The sequence below is a fragment of the Anas platyrhynchos genome, chromosome 2 (assembly GCF_047663525.1).
Source record: "Anas platyrhynchos isolate ZD024472 breed Pekin duck chromosome 2, IASCAAS_PekinDuck_T2T, whole genome shotgun sequence".
Classification (NCBI taxonomy): domain Eukaryota; kingdom Metazoa; phylum Chordata; class Aves; order Anseriformes; family Anatidae; genus Anas; species Anas platyrhynchos.
In genome coordinates, this window is record NC_092588.1 from 55,382,836 (window position 1) to 55,405,375 (window position 22,540).

The window sequence follows — 22,540 nt, forward strand, 5'->3', positions numbered from 1 at the left end:
CACAAAATTTCTCATTCTGCACGGGACAAAATCGAGCCTGGAGCCTACCCACCCCCCCCCCACCACACACACACACCGTGCTGTGCCCACCCTGCCTTCAGCACCGGCTGCGGAGGGAGGAGGGGACCTCGGGCTGGCTGCTCTCCCCTCACCCCAAAATTTGGGGAGGGGAGGGGGAGGGATAAGGGGCATTTTGGGGGGGCCGCAGCGCATTATCCCGGCAGGGGGCGGTGTGGGCTGGCGAGCCGGGCTGTGCCGAGCCGGGCGGGGCGGGGAGGGGAGAGGAGGGGAGGGGAAAGGAGGGGAGAGGAGGGGAGGGGAAGGAGCACAGCCGCCCCTCCCCCGCTTCCTCCTCCTCCTCCTCCTCCTCCTCCCTCCCCCGCGCCGGCGGCCCCGCGCCCGGCCGCCAGAGCCAGACTCGCCGCAGACAGGCGGCAGCCAGCGGGGCGGGCAGGGCGGGGGGAGGAGGAGGAGGAGGAGGAGGAGGAGAGGAGGAGGAGGCGGCGAGGCTGGGGATGAGTTGGAGGCAGCCGCGGAGCCAGCCCCAGCGCACCGAGGGAGGCTGCCGGGGGCGGCGGGCGCCCCGTCCGCTCGGCGGGGGCCGGGGGGAGGTGAGTGCTGGGGGGGCACCGGGGGGTGGCCCCCGGGGAGCTGATCGAGGCCGGAGCGCCGAGCTCTCTCCGAGGTTTCAGGGTCTTGGGGTTTCAAGGTCCCGGGATTTCGGGGTCCCGTCTGCCCCCCCCCCCCCCCCCCCCCCTCCGGCAGAGGCCGCGCTCCGGGCAGGCAACTTTGGCAGGAAGAACAAGGAGCGGGGGGGCTGCCGCCTTGGCGCACAAATGACCTATATTTGACAAAGTGCCTCTCTTCTCCCCCCACCCCTCCCTTTTTCTTTTTTTTTTAAAGTTTATTAGCAGAAGTGCAGCTCTGCTCGCCTTGGCTGCGTGCATCCCGCATCCCCGAGCCGGGCTCACGGCGTGTAGGTGGGCGCCGCCGGGGGGAGGCTTCACCGGGGGATAAACAGGAAACAGGCAAAACGCTAAAAGTAACTTTTTTATTATTATTTTTTTTTCACTTGGAGGTACACCTTCTTAACTGGGTGCCCACAGCCGTGAAGGCTGTGCGGGGATTTTCCCCTCCAGGAAGGTTCAGAGCCTTTTGTGAGCCGCAAGTGATGGCTGTGCGAGGGAGCAGGGAGCTGGTGAATGATTTTATACGCCGCTAGAAATAGCGTTTGGTGTCGTAAAAGTTTTATTGATTTGAAACGTGGCTGTCTTCCTGGCAGGAAGGAAAACGGAGGGGTTGATCTGTTCTTGCAAAGAGAAAAAACTTTTGCATTAAACGTGTGGGGAATGGGAAGGTGCACCACACCACGTAGCATCAGGAGTGTGCAGCGCCTTCCGTCTGAGGCTAGCTGAGGAGGGAGAGAGTTTTCATCAGTAGGAAAGCCTGAGAGGCAATTACCGGTAGGCACAGGCGAGGTAAGAACATAGATGCTGCCTAAGTACAGTAATGTGCCTTGCTTTCTGGGAAGCGCCTTTGGCTTTTCATCCCTCAGCCCCTGAGTGGTGTTTGCATGGCAAAACTTGTGTTCTGCCTCCCCGCATCGCTTCTTGGGTGAGGCTCGTAGGAAACGTGCTCCTTGCAACAACCCAGAATTGGTTAATCCACGGGCGATGCACTGTTGAGTAGCGATGAATAACTGTGCGTGTGGTGCACACGTGTATGGTCCCGCTAATGAGAATATAAATATTAGGGCTTCGTGGCTGGAAGCACCAGGGGAAGGTCGGCTGGGAGGACAGCACGCTGGTGGGAAGCACTCTTGGGACCGACCTCCCCGCATCCACGCTCGCTGAATAGCGATGGTGCTGTCCCCATCCATGTCTGTGCCGGAGCGGTAGCACCAGGTATTAAGTTACTGCGATACATAAAGCGAGCAGTGTGAGGAGGACTGACATCGGAATGCGCCAAGTATGCGGTTATGTGTAGAAGTAAAATTACTCCTTTTTAGCTATTCTGCGTTTATATCAGCTTATTTAATTCTGATTCTTGGGTACGTGAAGACCATTGCTGCATACACATAAAGCACATTGGTATTCGCCAGTAAATTAAGATGCCCGCACAGGCCTAAATGATGATAAATGCGTAACACAGAGTGAGTTAACAATGTGAGACAGTATATTACAGACCATTGGGTTATGTTAATTGAAACATTACAGGCACTAGGCAGCGTTTGGCTGATGAAGCTTGAGTACAGCCTTCGATGGAAGCTGCAGGAGTAGAAGGAAATTGGGATTCAAGATTGAGGCATAGCAGAATTACATTTAGTGAGATGCAAATCATTGAGCAGTAGTCTAACCTAACAGTTTAGAGATAACCCGTCCCTTTGTGATTTTTAAGCAGGTAAAATGCTGTTTTCTCTGCGTAGGACCATTAAGGCGAGACCTGAAAAGATGGGTTGTAGTTAGTTTTCTGCTCGCTGAAGGTACCGCGTCTGTTTTTATTTATTTATTTATTTATTTTTGAATGAGAATGAAGTTTTCCCTCTAATTTTCTTGTCCAAACTTTAGTTCTTTTTTTTTTTACAGCTGCCCTGCAGTACTCTCTCTAGCGGCTGCTACCCTACCACCAAGAACTGGTTGCGCTTGAGTGATGCTGTCTAAAATCATTTGAGAGTACTTTCAGGATATGTAAATCAGAAATAAGTAAATTATTATTAAAAAAAAAAAGTGTCTGAGAGATTGTATTGAATTAAATTACTTCTGAGAGAACTGAAGTGCTAAAAAACATGTGCCTGCCCACCAACTCTTGTATTGGTGGAAATGGTTCTTGCATTTAACTTACGAGTGGCCTTGGAAAAGTTTTTTTTCATTTTCTTTTTCTTCTGTCTCTGGTTTCTAATGGTTTAAAACAGCTCCTTGCGAATGAATTGCCAGTTAGGAAATACAAATACTTCTAGGAGTATGGAGACGAATATCTTTGCAGATTGGTTCTGTGGTAACCGTGAAATTCTTCAATGGCACCAAGCTAGTATCAGCTGCTCGTTAAAGGCACTGATGCCAGAACAGTGGTGCATCAGTTGCTGGGAATCCAACCCTGTAGTGAAATGATTCATACATACACATTTTCTTTTCTCAGTTGACAGCTATTTTTAAGAATAGCCGTCTTGCCTAGAAGGTTGATGTCTAAGCAAAGGCAGCCTAGATAGCTAAAAATTTCTTTCCCACCAAACATAATCTTATTTTTGCCAGACTTCTAATATGTACACTAAAACATTTAAATGGAATTGGTTTTAATTGACTTCTTGTTAGGTCTCTGGTGCTAATTAGTCATTATAAGGGGATCATGATATTTTGGAACTGCTGTCAGGAAACCAGCAAGTTTTTGTACAAATCAAAGTGATGAGTTTGAAGTAAATGTCAGTTTAAAGGAATTTCTCTGTAAAAATGGATAGTGGTGTTTAAATGATAGCAGAGGACTCGATTAGCTGCATAACTTCGTGCAATTAATGGGATTCTCTGGGTACCTAAGTCTGCAGAAATAGTCTCAGAACAAAATAATGACACGTTTGTCCAGTGTCCTTCAACTTTTTCTGTGTGCTGTGCAGGCAGAACGTTCCAGTGAAGGAAAGCTGTTGACCTTTTTTTTTCTTTTTTTTCTTTTCTTTGCATTCTTCTGAACCATGTATTTGAAAGAGAAATATAAGTTATTTATTTTAGAGAGGAGTTTTACGTGCTTGCTTCTGAGACTGTCAGTTGAGTGATAGTAACTGTAAGGGGACTGCAGTAGAAAGGAAGCGTGCAAGTTCGAAAGAGTGATCACAGCATTACAGTGTTTTCTGTTCTTCATGCTGGCAAAATGTCTCTGTATTCATTATCTATATTTATTTAATGTATGCATTTCAGTAGCATATGCCTTGATTTAGCATATTTGGAATATGCTAAATGTAGGTGCATTTTGCTAAATGCTTTTTCTTATTGTTTAGTTAAGCGATGGAGATTTGCAAGTACCCATATCACCATTCGTTATCACTCAGCATAATAGTAGGTAAATTTAATCTTCCTGATTAAGATTGTTTTGGTCACAAGAGACAAGGGAGTGAAAATGAATCATTTTCTTGATGTTGTGCTGGGTCTGTGCCGTTCATATCTGCCTTTCTTTTCTCTAAAATCCTATTACAGACAGTACTCTGACCTTTTAAATGATCTTGCTCTCCATCAAACTTTTCTTTCAGATAGGAGACAGAAATTAGGAAGAACCTAAATGCAATTTCTCTTCTTATTGCCAGTGGAGAGCTTTCCTAGATTTGAATTAAGCTTTCTTTGTGCCAAATGGTTGACTTTTCTTGAATAAAATCTCTTTAGGGTATGCAGAAAGTCCTCTGGTTAATATATTGGCATTCCCAGAACCCACTAAAACTTAGGCAGGTTGCCAGACACCACTTAATGAGGATGCCTAATGTCTGGCACAAATCTGCATGAAAACCAGCAAAGAAGTTGGGGGTGGAAGCGAGTGCAGTGGGGAGAGGGCTGGGAAAGCAACGTGTCCACACCCACTGGTTATTTTTTCATGTCTGCATTTTGCAGATACAACTGATCAGAAATCTTCTCTGCTGGATTTTGGAAACTTGCAGGGCACGACTTTGGACGTTCCCCATCGAGGTAGCTATGTGGTGGGGATACGTGAACTGCAGCTGCCAGAAGAGTTGTGTGCAATGTGAACCTGTGGCGTGGTTCTGCCTGATGCGACTGTGCCTAGGTTTTGCTGCATGTTAAGCAGAAGTGCAGGTATAGTAGACTTTTTGACCTGATGGCAAGATACCTTTAAAAAAAAAAAAAAAGAGTTCAAGCTGAGATATTTTTCCATTATAGTGATGTTAGAAGCATAATATATTATTTTGTGTCGAATCAAATGCTTGGCCCTGAGGGTTGGAACTGATAAACCAAGGTCAGCTATATTCTGACCTAAACATTATATCAGACATTTCAAACATAAACATTTTCAGCACTTTTCCCAGGCTTTAGTCTCTCCCTTGCTCAGTGAAAAAGCAGTAGTCCTATATAGACATCTTTAAAGTAGATAAGCATGTATATAGGCAATTTTAAAGTAGGTAAAAAAGTAGGCTCATAGGCATGATTGAAATATTTTATCCAAATTACTTCTTTTAACTCCAATGGGAGGATTTATTGATGTTTGTTTTTGCATGTTACTGAATTCAGAAATGCATGTGCTTGTTACTCATTTTCCAGTGTAAGTTTCAACTGTGCAGTTTTGGGGAGCTGTTCTTAGGAGGAATTTTGCTCGCTAGAGTAATAGCAAGTTTCTCAAGCATGCATTTTGATAGGACTAAATTATAATTTCCTGGTTGGTTTCACTAAGATGAGGCAATACATGAAAGTTTTAAAGTCTTTGAACTTTAATTGCAGTGGAAAAAGGGACAAGTGTATGGAGTCTTTGGAGAGTTGTATGGGAATCTTTGAGTAGGGTGTTACAAAATTTTAACTGTGTTGACACTAATTCTTAGGTGTCTATAAGGTGGAGGAAACGTGCTGAAAGTGGTGGACAATGTGCCCACATTTTTGAACCAATATGTTTATGATTAGTACAGGAAGATGGGACAGCATCTCCTTGAAAAGCCCCACTGCTCAAATGCTGCACGTGGGAATGGGATGTGTTAAGGAAGTGTCTTCAGGAATTGCATTGTGTTTGCATCTCTTAGTACTCTTGATTTCTTCCATGCTAAGCACCCTGGTGCCCTTTTTCCTAAAAATGGAAACTATCAATGAATCTGTTTCTCAAAAAGACTTATTCACGATATTGAACTTGCTATTGTCTATAGAAGTCAAGTTTGGAGATTTTCATTCATTTGGTGTTCAGTATACCATTTTGTTCATATGTTCTGAAGTTGTCTGTAAAAGATGTAATGGCTTTCAGGCAAGAAGTGCTCTTATGAAGAATTTTATGATAAGTATCTTGAGGTTTGAATGATTCTACTTTAATTCTTGACCACTGGATGTATTTAAGTCACAATTTTAGACAATAGTATACAATTCTGTTAGAATGCATGATAGTGCTTAGTAAAGTCAAGTCTAAGCTCTCTTCAACATTGAGAGAAGGCTGGAAACCTTGTCTTCTTGTGGAGAAGTCCTGGTTTTACTCAGAATTGTGAAATAAGGGTTGACTCATCTGTCTAGTAGTGTCCAGCATATGCCAGTATAAGGCTACTGTACCTTGTCTTTAATTTTTTGTGTCCGGTACTTGCAAGCATCTTCAAACAGAACAGTTCTTAAAACACAGCTTCCGCTCTTCTTGATTCCAGAGGTTATTAGAAGGAAAATGTGTGATTCTTTTTTAGTTCCATTTTTCTGTGGTCCAACTGAGCCTATTATTTTGGCTTCTCACACCTGTAACCTACTTGCTCTCCATTTCATAGAAGGAAAGGAGGGGGCAGTCTGTGACTGAGATATGAAGCAATCTCTTTAACAACCCTCTTCTTCCACTGAGACTTCCCTTGAAATTTTTACTGTGTGCTAATTAAGAGTGATCCATTATTACTTTGGACTTGTAAACACCTTTAAACATTCCATTAGGTGTTAATGACACATGAAGCAAGAATTAATATAAATTTGTTATAGTACATCCCTACTAGATATACGTCTATGTAATTGCCTTACGTAGAATTGTTACACCCAACTGTTGGGTGTAAGTGGTGTTGCTTCATTTTCTGCTTTTGCTTAACCATTAGTTATGGTGTCAAGTGATACTAAGAGTGTATTTTGATCTGTATTATACAGAATTTCAACTGGACATTTGCTATGGTTTGCTTGGGATTTTTGTAAGACAGAAGTGAGGTGTTGCCTGCCTTCTGCCCTATGGGTTAGAGCTGAGGAGCACAGCAGGAGGTGTTTGATAGGAGATGATGTGAGGAACACTTAAAAATAACCTAATTTAATCTCCATAGCCGTTGAACTGGCGCCTTCTGTGAATTACCTAATAGGTATATGTTCCTCTCTCATAATTTCACCTTAATGGATGACTGGTTTTGTAGGTTTTACCTAACTAGTGTTAAGCAAAATGAAATTGAACGTTTGTTAAAATAATATATATATATATATATGTCCAGATAAGATACAATACTCCTAAATTAAAGATTGCAGCTGCTCATATAGAAGCCAAGCTTGGGCTGACTAATAGCCCCTGTCGGCCAGTGCACTGGATGTGTAGATGTTTTTGTTTTACAAAAGTTTTGTGTTAATTATGATTCCTCACCAAACTCGTATGGGTAGTGGAAGGGGCTCTATAAATATTTCCAAAATGTATGTTTTCTGTGTTTGTGACTCTTTTACATTCCTTATACTGTTTCAGTAACCTTCCTAACAGGTTTCTAGAAACAGCACGTTTGAGATTAACTTCTCGCAAATACTCAATTTTCACTTAAAATGTCTTGTGTTATGAGTTAACTTTATTTTGTTGGGAAGCTTAAAGCAATCCATCCATCCAATCAGAACAGCTTGCACTATGTTGAGTACAGGTACTGTTTGGTGCTTACTTTCACATAGATTATAATAATAATATTTTTTTTTTTTTCAAAAAGCTACCATCTGTTGATGAACAGAAATACTGCCAATGTTTGTCAAATGTATGCTTTATCTGACCTGTTCTACTTAGCACCTTATGGCAAAGCTTTCTCATCAAAGCAATTTACAATTTACTTTATTCTTACTGCGCCTTAAATAGATTGATAACAGTGATAGTATCACTTTTCAACGTAGGCATTAATGTACTGAGGATTAGGGAGATAAAAATCTCTCTAGCTGCAAGAGGAAGTTACCTGCAATAGGTGTAGGGATTAGGATTCTAACTCACAGGTGAAAATCACTGTTTTGTCCTAATGATCTTTACAGCTCTTTGATGAAAATTACTGGGATTATGCAAAGCCCCTACAGCAGAAAGCTCCGGTAGTCTGTGTAGATTGGTCTGCTTTTTTTCGTGTGTGGTTGCTGGGCAAGTAGGTAAATTTCAAGAAAAAAATACCACAGTGCTGGTGTGTGTTAGTGCTGGTAATGCACAAAAATTAGATAAGAAGTATTCAGTTCACGTTTCTTCTTTTTTTTTTTTTTTTTTTTTATTGCCAAAAAAACTCACCATCCAAGAGGAGTGAAAAGAGCTAAAGAGGAAAAAGAGGGCTTCGATGGGCTGTAGAGGAGGAGTTAGATGCATAAGATATCCTGGAAGTGTCCTTTGAGATGATGAGTTCTCTCTCCAGTTGAGTATGCAACCAGCAGCAACAGACTCTGCCTTTTCCCATTCCCTCTTTCCCTCTGGGTATTGTTAGAGGTTGGAGATAGAAGCCTTTAATGGTGTCTACATGGAGATACCAAAGCAAATCACCTGAAGTGTCAAGTAAAGATGTGTATGTTTAAGTATGTTAAACTTGCGTGTGAATGCTGTGTTGAATACAGAACAGCCTTCTAGCTCTAGCTCGAATCAATCAAAGGTCATTTTACATCTGAATGAGAGCATCATTCAGAGCATAAGTTGAGTGACAGTGATACGAAACCATTTGTGTATGAATGAGAGCCTCTTGACATAGATGTTTACCATACTTTATCTTCACCATTTTATCCCGTGCTTGATTTATCTTGACTTTCCTCAGTGTCACTTATTATTGATCAGTTTTCACGATGCTGCTATGAAGAGGCATTTCAGATGGAGCTAATTGCGAACTTTCAAGTGAACGTAATTTAGTCAGAAATGGCAGTACATTGAACTTGAGATGATTCATTGCAAATATTTTAGATTTGACAGACTTTCACTCAAACCAAAACAAGACGTGACCTCTCTTTGATTCCTGGTGAACTGTGGTTTGGCTGGAGGCCTGGTGTTTTCAGGGTCCTTGGCATGGAGCAAAACTGCCAAGGATCCAACCGCGACCAAGGACATTGTGTTTCTAGGAACATGGGGTTTTCTTGCACAGCCTGCATGAGAAGTCTGTTGCAGAGACAAAGGCTGAAGAAATCCCTGAGGACCCACCTCAGATGTGGAGACCTGCAGTGATCCTTTGTATTTTGAAACTGGCTGTCCTCCAACCAGTAAAAGTAAGAAAAAAAACACAAAACAAAACAGTCCTACTCAGCAGATGTAAAACTGGAATCTTCAGTTGGTAAGAAATGAGGAAATTTTGGGGCTTTGTCTCTTCTGAAATAAATGAATAATATTGAAAAATATGTTGCAACTCAGAAACTGGCTAGTTCTAGGCTGAGCTGTGTTTCATTATGCTTTCATGGATGTTGATTAATATCTGTCTTGCCTCTTTTCAATCTGGAGCTCATCTGAGGAAGTTCCTCAGGAGAACCAAAGACTGTTGTCTAAAGGCTTTAATTTACATTCCATCATGTCAGCCCTGACCACAGAGATTTCTAAGTTGCACTTTCCTATATCTTGCATTGGAAGATTTACATAAAGCAATGATTGTTCTGAAGCTTTTATATTCTAAGGGGTCAAAATGAACCGTGAAGCATTCTGAGAAAGGAGATAGTTGTCTTCTTTTCCCCATTTCTGGCCAGCTGAACTTATCTCCCAGAGGGACCAATGTATTGCAGAGAAGAGGAACTGCCCAGTTGAAGCAGTCATGGGTGCAGAGTACGTAGCTGAAGTTCTGTTCTACTTGCACCCTTTTGAAAGTTACCCTTATAAAATTAAGACTGTTCCTGACGTTCCTGTTGAGACCCGTGAGGTGATGGTGGTAGAGGTTGTATTTTTTTCTCTGAAGAGGAAAAGGATGTCCTTTCTCATTCTTTATAAATGTGCTATTTTATAAGATGATTCAAGGATAACTGTATTCTCCTTATTTAAAAACAAAACAAAAAAAAAACCAACCAACCCAAAAAACTTCTGAACTTTCAATCCACCAAATAGATAAAATGCTCCCTGAAAGATGCTGGTTATATGAATGAAAACTTAGGAGTGACTCAGAACTCAATACATTGAAATGATTGTGTGGCTGAAGATGTGATAACACAGGTGTCTCTTTATAAAATGAAGGGATGAATGAGTTGTGATATATTAGCTACTGTAGTTGACATGTCCACAATGTTTGCACACTCGTTAAGTCTTAGGCCATTGCAACAGAGGCAGGTTTTAGCAGCCTAAGCATCTCCCTTACAGAATTCCGAACATATTCCCAGGGCCAGTGAATTGATTTGTTTTTAAAATTTGAGTTTTGTTTGTTTTTTAAGCTTTGTCACAGAGTTACAACAGTCTCAACAATCTAACTTATGTGGTTTACATGGTATAGCAGGTACTAGGACAAAGGAAAATATGTAAGAAGTCATCGTCCTGTATCATGAGTCATATTTTTGGGTGAAGGAGAAGAGTAAACTTATTAGTGGATGCTAAGAGTAGTTTCTTTTCACAGCGTAAAAATGTTAAATGAGTATTTTTTTTCCTGTGTCTGACCATGGTAAATAAAATATGCCTTCTTCCCATCATGTACTTTAGATGTTTTTGGGTGTTTCTGACACCTACCAAAAAAATAAATGCAGGATGCAACTGCTTCTGTTATCTCCCGCATATTTGTTAGTTTTCCTGTCGCTCCTGTAGCTACAGACTTCCCTTTCCCTCTCTCCCTTGTACTTTAGGATGCAGACATTTCAGAGCAGTCGTGCATCTGTAATGTCTCAATGGCTTCCTCTTCTTTGCTTTTCCCTTCCACCCCAACCAAGAAATTCCAGATGGAAGCTCCTTGGTGTCAGTAACAGCTGCAGAGCAGATAAATTTTTTTTGCATCCTCAGAGCTGTAACCGTTGTAGCTCCCTATATGTAGTTATAATGCACATCTACATTACGGATCTCCTGGTCTTTACAGCTCCTTGAGGCTCTTCTAATCATCCTGTCTGTAGTATTTCCTCTGTTTTCTGTTCCTGGTTAAAAGTAGTTGCTTGCAACAAAAAGAAGTTGAGATTCCGTTACAGACTTGATTTTTAGGAAGTCTGACTATTTCGGAGTTCTGTGTTGTGACTCAAAAACTGTGCTCCCTTCTTTCATCTCTAGGGTTTATAATAAGGTGTCAGCAATGATCTAGTCCATCTGGGAGCTTGCATCAATACTTGGGAGAGCCATATGTGTCTGCCTCAAACAAGGCTATAGAAAAGTGTTCCACTAGCAACCAAGATGTCATCCATCTGCTAGACAATCCTGTAGCTAGTTAGCTTAATGACGTATTTATTTGACTAGATGTTTCTGCATAGCAGACTCCAGCTTTCCTCCCTGGTCAAATTAATACCAAAACCTCCGTGCTCTGGAGAAAAAAAAAATAAAAAATAAACCTGCCCGTTCTGGAGAATGTCAGGAAGTTTGGGGCTTGATGGGTTTGCTGTATTTATCTCCTTCAGGATGTGGCGCTCCCGCTCTCCACGTGAGCACATTGTGAGGAGGTCGCCCTGGCCTTCCTGTGCGGGCAGGCCGAGCCGCGCAGGTGTCGGGGTGCTGGAGGGATCAGCAGGCCAGACACAAGACCTGCCTGACCTTAGCTGCATGTCGAAATCCAATCACGCTGCTACTACTTTAGGGTATTATTTTAGCACAGGGAGCCATGCGGGGATTGCCTTCTGCAGCAGCGAGAGCCCGGGTTGTCACCGTAAGTGCTTTACGCGGCTACACAGAATAAGCCAGGTGATTATTTCACTTTGTTGCCTTAACAGAAATGTTTATTGCAAGATTAAGGGGCTCACGGTCTTCAATCCACGCACTGTAGTTACGTGTGTTCTCAGGTGGTCCTGCATGGTCAGAGCTGCAGGAGCTGGGGTGGAAATGTGCTGTGGGAAGAGAAGCCCTGTAAACTTCAGATATTGCTTGTTCTTGCTGTGGTAAAATAGAGCACGTTGGGGCTGACTGTCATTGATTTTTTTTTTTCCCAGCCGCTCTATCTACTGTTTATTTTTAGTCCAAAGAGGCTAAGTCAGTGTTGCAAATTCTAGGCTGATCTGATTTCTAATCTGTCTGTGAGTCAGAGTTGAGTTGCGAAGGGGGCAAAGCAACAGGAAAAATGCAAATCTAAAGGAAAAGAATACATCATGTTTGTGGCGATTGCATTAATCTGTGTTGAGGTAATTTGGTGAATTTAATCTGGAAAAATGCATTTGTGTGCACACAAACAACTGTGCCATCGGGTCCATCAGTAAATCTTCATTCATATCTTGCAAGGGACTTCATATGCATAGTTGCATTGATTTCCCTGAGAGACCATCACAGTCTTTTCTGAATACAGCTATTTGCATGATTGGAGCAGAAACGATGCTATCTACTAACTCTGGTCAATTTTACCTGGCGATCTTTCTTTAAAAATCAGTGGACATTGACAAAATGAACTTGTTGAACCTCAACAAAAATTAGTAGTTTATGGAGGTCCTAAATAAGGCACAGAAACAAGATTGTTTCTCTGCTGTAGGCTTAGATGCCTCTCTTCTTACAGGTGTAAAACATCTTTTGTGGGCGTAGTAGGAGCTCTGTACTCACTCTTGCCTCATCTGATGATACAAAGAGAACCAAGGAGTAATTCAGGTTGGAAGGGACCTTCTGGAATTCATCTAGTCCAACCTTCTGTAATAGGACTAAGGTTTTGGTGAAGTAGAAGAAAATACAGAGCACGAAAAAAGATGACCTGAATTCTAAACATTGCAAGTCCCAAAAAGGAGCAAAATTTACATAAACTCTTGTCGCAAGTGGAAGGAAGTTACGAACTCACGAAGCTGTTGCATGTAGTTGAAGTAATCAACACTGGCTTATATCCTTGAGATGTCTTCTAAGTGTTGTCTATGTAATTAGTCAAGTGTCATGCAGCTTACTTTCTGGGAAGGGAAAGAGCTGACAATACTTCACTGACAGTGAGGGTATGCATTTTTATTTGTATGAAGTCACTTTTGTATCAAGTCAATCAGTTTTTGCCACATTGGTGCTATTTGTTGTTACATAAAACACCATCAAACAATCTTTGCAACATCTTAAAAAGCCATGGATTATATTGTTTGCAGAAGTCTTCTCAGAGGTAACTGGCTGGTGGGTCAGAATAACGTTAAGTTTTTGGAAAGAAAGGGATTTTGCATCTTACTGGAAAGCTCACCATATCAACATTTGATTGCTTTATAACAGAATGAAAAAAAATCACTTTTGTATTTTTTTAATTACATTTATATTGGATCAAAATGTTCTTTTGTAGTCTTGTATGATACCATGCAAACTAAAAGAAGAAATCATTTAGAATGGCAAGTCTTAATGTTATGAAATGTTGTAAAATTTCTGCATTATAAAATATCTATTTCAGTTTTTATTTCATGATCAGTGTCATCAAAAGGATACCTTACAAGAAATATTTCCGCTTTTTGCATTGGATTTTCTGATGGAAAACAGATCCACAGGAATGTTTCTGGCAAGGACTACAAACTTTGGAAGACTTGCTTTGTATTATTTAGTTGCATTTTAAATATTCACCCCTCTTTTTAAAGTTCCTTTACTTTCATTGCAAACTTGGAACTTTATGAAAAAGATTACCGATATTTTGGTATTTTAATTCATTACTTCATTCCTCTTCACGTTTGTTTTACCATGTAGGAGTATGTATTACTGTAGAGAAGACAGATCTTCCTGATTGTTCTCTGTTATTGCATATGGTTTATCTGACTTAATTGCTGGCAATATTAATCTTCTTTGTTTCTTACATGTACAAATACTGTATGAGATGCCCAGTATTTCTGTATTTTTTCATCTCTTCTACTGCTGACCCCCCAGTTTCATTTACCAGCTGCTAATCCTAAGTAGTTTAGAGCTTTCTACACATGGAAGAAGACTTGTACTAAAATCTAGTCATTTTGAACCACCTTTATATTTTGTTCGCTTTGAACTAAGGTTAATAACAAGCCAAATGAGGTTTTGGTTCTGAAGAGCAGTTATGTCATGCCTTCTTCATTAGCCAAGAGTTTTTCTTCTTTCAGCACTTCATGTGTTGATGTGTATATGATTTTCCTGTCAGTAAATGTTCCTGTCCAGTTATGCAGAAGTGCTGTGTTATGAAAGAAGATTACGTGCTTGACTTCTGCTCAGATAATTAGCATAAAATTTGACTGTCTTAACCAATTTAGTTTATGTCTACTAAGACAGCTTTGTAATGCAGACTGACCCCCCCCAAAAAAAAAAGAACAACACCCCCAAACAAAAAATCACCACCACCAATAACAATAAAAACAACAACAATAATAATAAAAAAATAAAAAACAACCAAAAAACATCAACAACAAAAAAACACAACCAACCAAAAAACCCTAATGCAGGATAGTGGTACATCTTCCTGGAGTAATTTCTGGAATGCTGTTGGTTGAGCCTCAGTAATAAGATTTAAGGCACTGTCTACGCTGCTGCTGTAGGGGAAAAACAAAACAAAAACAAAACACCGGGGTGACAAATTGGAAGGTCCTTACCCTTGATCTTGAGTGGTTTCTGTTTGGTACTAATTTGTGTTACAAACTTTATTCTACTTAAAAGAAAGAAGGCTTAGAAAATAGGTGTAAAAAAAAAAAAAAAAAAAGTTGTCTTTGAGTTTTGCCTTGAAAGTCTCTTCTGTGAGCTTGCATGTGTGCTAGGCTCTAAAAGCCAACAGGTTTATTTCAACATTGCTCAGTGGGCTAGACCTTGAACACAATTATGGATAGAGAGTTTAATAGTGGAACAACCTATCACATCAAAGTCTTGAACCACTAGAAATGGTAGGTGATAAAATTCACTTTATTTTCAGGCATTTGCTATTTAGATCTGAAAGCAATTACCTACTTCTTAAATTTCTGTTTAGCTGTCTGATTGCTGACACAGCATAACTTTTTTTTGTTCAAGGGTTTTCATATCAAAGTAAATTACATGCTACAGGGCACATTTGTTTTGTGGACGTCACTTTTATAGTCAAAACCTTAAGCTGCTGGATAAACAAGTCATATTGTAATTAGGTATGTCTGTTTTCAGCAAAATGAAGTCATAATGTAAAACCATCGGATTAATTAGAGTTTGATTAAAGTGGTGTGAATATCATTGTGCAATCTTCTCTGCACTTGTACCTACCTTACTAAGACTTTATTCCCTTTAGTGTCAAATGGTCCTGCAAGGAGTTGAGCAGGAGTTTTTTTTTTATTTTAATTAAGAGTAATTTATTGAGCAAAATGGCTGAATTCAGGATGGTACTTACCTGAAAATGTTTCGTCTGTTAATGTTTGTTTGTTTGTTTTTTAAAAAAAGGTTAAAGCTGTTATTCTTTTTTTTTTTTTTTTTGGTGTTACCTTTTGCAGACTACCTAAAATTAAGTAGTACAAATACAAGACCCTCACATAATTGTGAGCTGTATAAAATGGGCCGGAGTAATGTGGATAATGCAGGAAAGCAAACATGCTGTAATGCATATAGATATGTTAATTAGCTTAACAAATTTGTCTTCCTTGGCCCAGAACCTTTAAAATAAACTTATCATACAGAAAACTTAAAACTGAAAGTTCATGAACCTTTGAAATCCAGTATGAGCTAAAGCAAGGAGCAAGGACTTCCAAAAAAAAAACCACCCTGGAGTATATGTTATAGAGGCTTGTAATAATTACACACAAAAAAAATCTGTTATTCTTTTTCTTTGCTATGCATGAGCAGCTGTTAGGTTCCAGCCATCTCAAACATTTAGGGAAGGAACAAGACTCCATTTCCTGTGTTATTTTACACGCTCTTGTACCATACATTATTTAATTAAACTGCTTGTTGCAGAGGACTGTCTGCCATCTGGAACCACCGAGATGACTTCTGGACCTTTCCTTTACTGTTAATTTAATTTTCCTCTCTCTACTGATTAGACTATTTCTCCATCCATTTCCACAAACTTTGTGCATCTTACCTTAGTAAGGTTTTCTTAAGTCCAGGGTCTGATTTTGACCTTTGAGTAGCCTTCTTGAGTAGGTTATTTGTGGCCTCTGCATGGGATGAAGAGCTTGCATTATCCCCTTAGTGCAGGAAAACCCGCCAAGGTCACAAAAAAAAAAAAAAAAAAAAAAAAGGAGGGGGGAAAAAGTGGCATACTTTGCCAGCAAAAAAAATTAAAAATAAAAAATTCTGGTCCCAGCTCTGCAGGAGTCCCATGCTGATGTTGATAGCTGGCTGTGCTTCCTGGTGAGAGTACTGTTCACAAATGGGATTATAACCAGTACAAAGTGCCCTTTTATGTCTAGGTCTGCATTCATAACTGAAAATATGGGCCATATTGAAAGTTGAACCTCTGTTCACGACTGCGAGGGGAAAAATGTGTTTACATTACAGGTTATTGCGTATTGTGTCTACAAATGTAGGTCCTCTTGATATGAGGAGAGTTTGTATTGAACACATCAGAATTTGCTCTGTATAATGCTTTAGGAATGTTCTCGTTGGTATTTTATGTATAGGGGGGTGGGTAGGAAGAAAAAATCTGCTTTAACTTAAGGTTAGTAGACTGTGTAGAAGGATCCCAGCAGCTAGATAGTCTTCTCACTGTAGCTGTTTGAAAAAAAAAAAAAAAAAAAAAGTATTATCAGTATGCAGAAGTCTGTGGTGATTTTCCTACTTTTTATACTGGATATAAAAAATGATGGTTAATGTACTGAGTGTCAAAAAGAAAGATCCTTCTTTTCTAAAGCCAGCACTGGAAAGACATTAATACAATGTGACAGTATTGCTTGTTTCTCACACTTGGAAGTCAGTATATTTTGAGTGCGTAGGAACTTTGTCGTATTGTTAGGGATCAAAAGCTGTGCTGTGTCAAATGCCGAAATTTTTATTTTTCATGTGATACTTGTGGTGTTTTATTGACACTAATTCAAGAAATAATGACTTTCAACTCAAAAAAAATAGAGATTTGTTAAGTCTTAAGACAAAATGATAATAAAACAAGAACCCAGGCAACCGTAGCTTTCCTTCGTGATGCACAGGGTTCAAACTGGTTGGCAGTAAGTATGGAAACCTGAAGGAAAAGAATCACATTTTAATAGATTATCAGTGGCACTGTTTAATGCAAACGAAATTATTCATTTGGACATTATAGGGGCTACATTGCCACATGTTGAAAATAACCTGTGAGATAAAAATAAAATATAGCACTTAAAAAGGAGAGGCAAATCCAGAAGCGCTAAATCTGACAAACGAGTGCCTGATGTCTTGGCTGAGCGGAGGAGCTGTGCCAACGTAGGGATGCAGGAAACAATACTCTCATAGCTCTGAAAATGCAAATTTGACAAAAATGCCTGTTGCTCAAGAGGACTGCTTCCAATTCAGCAGACACCTTCCCCACATATTCCTCAGTATGGCATACTGAGGAGGTTATTTGTACATCGATGTTCTTTTCTTCTCCCCTCTACTCGTCTTTTCTTCTCCACTTCTTTGTTTTGCTGCCAGTGAGCTATTCTGGTTTCCTGCAAACTGAGTTAACAAGAGCTAATACTGATACTTTCAGGTAGTTTATTCCCATCTGTTCATGCAACAGAAGAAACGTTCTGACTAAGTGTTGTATTTCTGAAGCATTTCTTCAGAGGGGAAGGATTGCATCTGAGGTTGGTGTTTAGGGTACAGTTGCTTTCTCAACGTTCAAGTAAAGCGTGTATTTAGAGAGGCAAAGAGATGAAAAGCAGATGATGACTGTGGGGTGGTGGTGGGGTGTATATGCGTGCATATGTGCATATATATAAAGAAAAGGAAGATTAGTATCTCACATGGCTTTCACATGGATCTATAAAATGAAGTGACTGATAATAACTGACTCTAAATCCTTTATTCTGTACGCTCTTAACCTTGAATATCCATCCTTTCTTCCGTCTCTGTATGTATGAATATCAATGGGCTGGGAAAAATGGTTCGGGTAGACTATTCTGCTGTTATTGCAGCCTATGGCTCATATAAAACCAAAGACTATTGCAACAGCTATATCGGAAAGGGGGAACAGATTTCATAGCTAATGTCCAAGATGTGTGTAGTTCTGACTTCATGCATGAAAACATTTACACAGCGAGTCTGGGACTCTAAAGAGGATATTTATTTTAACTATGCTGATCTACCGTTTTCTTCTAAATACAAAATACTTAACTTGAAGGAAATAAAGGGTAAAGAAAATAAGATGCGATCCCAATTTACTTGGTTTTAAAATACTAAACTGACTGTTGGCAGAATCTCCCACTGGTGCCTTGTGGACAGATAGCAAGCTGCAGAATTACAGATTTTGGGTGTGTCTCACATTGCATTTTGTTCATTGGCTGTTATGCATATCCCACATAATAATAATAATAAATGAAAATCTATGTTGTACATTCACTTTTTCTCACAATACAAGGCTTAACCCAATTTCTAAAAGCGTGTTCCTTTTTCCCCCCCTTTGGTACTGCAGTGGGTTATGTTCAGTACACAACAACTGCTGTGTTCCTCTGTGTTTCCATTTTCTGGCAATGTGACTTCACTGTACTCTGTTTTTGTTTTTTTGTTTTTTTTTTTTCTCTACCATATCCTCAAATATTTCTGATGCATGGTTTTTCTGTATTCAAGTGTACAGGTTCATCGGCTGCCCTGTGCACATCATACTCCAGTTTGGGGTGGCCATTGTAGCAGGGTACAGCACAGAAGCCAAATCCATGTGTAAGGTGGATTGCTTCTTGAATCCTTTGGTTTCCACCACGTTTGTGTGATCGTTTACAAATACCCAGTCTCCTCGTTTGTTTCTTGACATTGTTCTGATGGCAGCCTGGCCCAATCCTAAGGAGGTGCTCTTATTTCCTGGCTACCAGGCCAACCTGACGAACTTTTGGTATTGACTGTGACATTTTGCTTACAGTTAAAGCATTCTGTAGAAGTGGAAACTGTTGTCTTGACAACTAAACTCCAGCTAATAATAGATAACCGAAGAAACCAAAAGACCAAATATATTGTAATTCTTACAAAATGCAAACTTATTTTTGAGAGCTCATTTCAAGACAAATGCGTTCATGTTTCTGATCTGTAGCATAAAGAAGTCAAAGACATAGCTGTGACACAATGGTTTTATAGTGGAGTTCATCTGTATCTACTTTAGATACTGTTTTTCTGTGATAAAACCTCTTTCCTATGCTAGTTTTCTGCAAAGAAGACTATTTGCACTGTAATGGCTCTTCCTTACATTTAAGTGAGTTAAAATTTCAAATGTGCTTTGAAGTTTGGGTGCCACCATGTCAATCCAGCATGCCGTGTGTGCATCAGAGCTGCGGCTTTCACTTGGAGAGCCAAGTAATAGATTCACGGTGACTTGTATCCTCCACTGGAAGTTGCATCATTTTCCTTTTTCTCCCTCACTTATTCTTTTAACCATTTTAAAGTTAGGCTTCCAGCATAATTTGTGTTGTGGGTGGGACTTAATAGAGTAGAAGCAACGGCATATAATGCAGCAGTTGAAAATACTGGGAAAACTGTTTAGCCTTTATCTGCTTAGTTTTCCTCTTTATTTTTACTGTTTTTTCCCATTAGGTCCATTCCTTTTCTTTCTAAAGATTTAAGAAAAGCTAATTTTCAGTAGCTTGCATTTGGTGGGTACTGAGAGGTGCTTAGGTACTATAGCAATATGGACAATACACAAATGTACATGGTACAGAATATTAGACTTCTCCCTTTGCCCCTCTATCTCCCCAACTCCACTTTTTTTTTTTTTTTTTTCCCCTAAAAAGAGCTAGAGAGTGTCCCAGCATTAGTGTTAATACTTCTTCCCAAAGTAGCATGTGAGTAGACCTCAAAGCATGGACCTCAGTTTATGATCCTCGTTTCTGACGAGGAACAGGAGTTCTGGCTCTGCGTTGTTATTCCTCAGTATTTATGGTACTTTAAGTATATTAAGTATATAGAATTTATATCAGAAATCACATAGAAACATCGTGCTTGATTACAATACAACACAACAGGAAGATTCTGAGTTCTCTCCTGAATGTTTCTGGAGTAGATGAAAAGAACTATTAAATGACAGCGAAGACATTGTCTGTAGTGAGGACCTCTGTGGGACTGTTTCTTGGAGTGGGAGTTAGTGTAAATGTGTTTGGACAGGCTCACTTCTTGTGGTTCCATCTGTGGTTTTGAGAGAGAGATTTAGCAATGGGAACTTTTTTTTTTTTTTTTTTTGTATGTATTTGCCAAAAAAAGAACATTGTATTTAGTCATTTAAGCTGGTAACATTACTACCCTTCTGGAGCTGTGAAAACTCAGCTCTTGGGCCTGTTTATCAAAGAATGCCATCATTCAGGAATACCTCATTCATATGCCTCGTGGCCCTGGAGATGACCAGGGGGTGTTCTGACCCTGTACCTGTGTCTGTCCCTGCATGAAGTCTGATGAAGTGTCTGAAAGCTGGTTATCTTATGAAGGAGAAAATCAATAGTCAGGACTGTTAGGTTGGAGATAAGACATGGGGTATGCCCCTCTTGCCCCCTTTTCTCATTTTACATGTTGAGGTATTCAATTTCTAACAGCTGCTATTGGTTTTCAAAGTCTGAGTTATGGGCATTTATATTTTGTGACTTCTCAGGTGGAGCTCTGTTCTTCTGCTGCCTCCTTCAAACACCGACTGCTTGAGTACCCACCTTGAGAAACTGTTACGGGCAGAATCCTCTTGAGATTGGTATTCACCAGAAGGAACCCGTTGTATGCTTGCTTTCCCTTTTCCTTCAACAGCTGCAGAAAGAGGCATACAGTAGAAGTTGGAGGATCTGCCTCTGCCTTGAACAGAATTCAAGGCAATGAACTTAATGCTTCTGGGTTGCGCTTGATTCTTCAGCTTTTATGTCATAATGACTAATAGCAGTTCAAGAGAATATTTTTCAGATAAAAAATGGCTATAATAGTAATCTATGTGAAACACTTCCTAGTGATCTTCAAGAGCAAAAATGTAAAACTGTAATGTTGTATTAAATATTAGTTAGTGTAAAGGGAAAAATAAATGTCCAAATTATAATAGACTGGACACCTGTAACTGAGGTTGCCCGTTTCTTTCTGAGGACTGCTTCGTTTGCTTCTGAGTTTCCCAAAATTTAACAGCTTGAGCTGAAATTTTCCAGACTGGTTACCTGCCTCAGACTGCTTGGCTTGGGCTGGTGAAACAAATCAGTCGGAGTACTTCTGAGCATGAATTTAGGGAAGAAGGCTGTCGCTGCTGTCCCAGCGGGAAGGTGTAGGTCTCTGAGGGAAGATGTGGCGGCTGGTGGTTGACCATAGCTGGAGCTGTGCCAGTACAGCTGGTTGTGGTGCTGTGCTTTAAACCAGCTTGCTGAAGTCGTGTGGATTTAGACTACCCCTCCAAGTGGAAACAGGAAGGGGAATACTGTTCATGCAAATAATTTCAGTCAGACAGTTTGGTTGTAGCCCTGCGAGAAGCTGTGCAGCACGAGGCAGCAGTCCTCAAGTGTGGCCAGCTGGGGTGGAAATCTCTTCGGCAAGCTCTGCTGCTGAAGCCAGTCTTCCACCTAGCAGGGCTGCCATATTATGTTTTACTCAGAAACATCTTGTTTAAGAAAACAAACTGCATTTCGATGATGCTGTCTTGACAGGTTGAATCTCACTGTCAGCACTTTGGGAGCACAGATGTGCATGTGTTTTGCAGCCGTGGTCTGCCCAGATGTACGTGCACACAGGGCTGGTGTTTGTTTGGGGGAAAATACCTCTCCAGGGGTCCCAAGTCCTGTCTGCGTTTAAAAAGCTGCAGGAGGTGGCAGTAGGAATTTATAAGAAAAATAACAAGAAAAAAAAAACAAACAAACTACTTAGAAACAAGGAGCCTCTATAAATGACCCAGTGTGGGACCAGTGTTATAAAAGGGGTTGTTTAATGTGTCAGCAAGAAAGTAGCTGGATTTAGGAGTGAATTGAGAGAGGTGGTTATCATGGACGATGTGAAGAATAACTGGAAAAATAACTTTCCCTACCATATTGCATGACAGCCTTTGGATGGCATTTTTTTTCAAAGCTGACTTTTTTTTTTTTTTTTAAAAAAAAAAAAAGATGAAAAAATCATTCCCTTTGGCTAGAGTTGATGTATGGTGCTGGTTGTTGACTTTGGGGTGAGGGGAAGGCTTCCATGCACTTATTTGGGATACATCTGATAAGTTACACTGTTCCTAATTCTCTTCCTCCTACACAATTTGTCAACACTGTGCTGTAGGCTTTTGGCAGGAGGACTGCTGGTTGCCAATGGGGCTAGACCTGCAGAATTCAGAAATTCCCGGATCGCTGTTGTTTAAAGGATGAAGTGGCTAGGTTAGTAGAATTATTTCACTTTAAGCCACCATGCTGAGTATAGAAATACACATTGTTTATGAGTTAGGCCAAGAAGTAATAATAATAAAAAAAAAAGTTGCTGTAAAGTTAGCCAGTAACCTGCATGATCACTCCCAATAAATAACAACAACATATGCTGTCATATAAAAGTGGAAATGGATCTGGAATGGCTGGTTATAGCAGACTTCTGTCCATCTGTCACACAGGCTAATAAGTAACTTCTTTGT

At 40.3% G+C, this 22,540-nt stretch overlaps 1 protein-coding gene across 1 annotated transcript in view; it reads left to right on the plus strand.

Moving 5' to 3' along the window:
- The first annotated feature begins 378 nt into the window (after window positions 1-378).
- LDLRAD4 (low density lipoprotein receptor class A domain containing 4) overlaps window positions 379-22,540 on the plus strand; it is a 272,488-nt gene continuing 250,326 nt past the window's right edge. The window contains exon 1 of the mRNA XM_027451928.3: window positions 379-611. The gene's annotated coding sequence lies outside the window, so the exon portion shown is untranslated. The remainder of the gene's footprint in view (window positions 612-22,540) is intronic.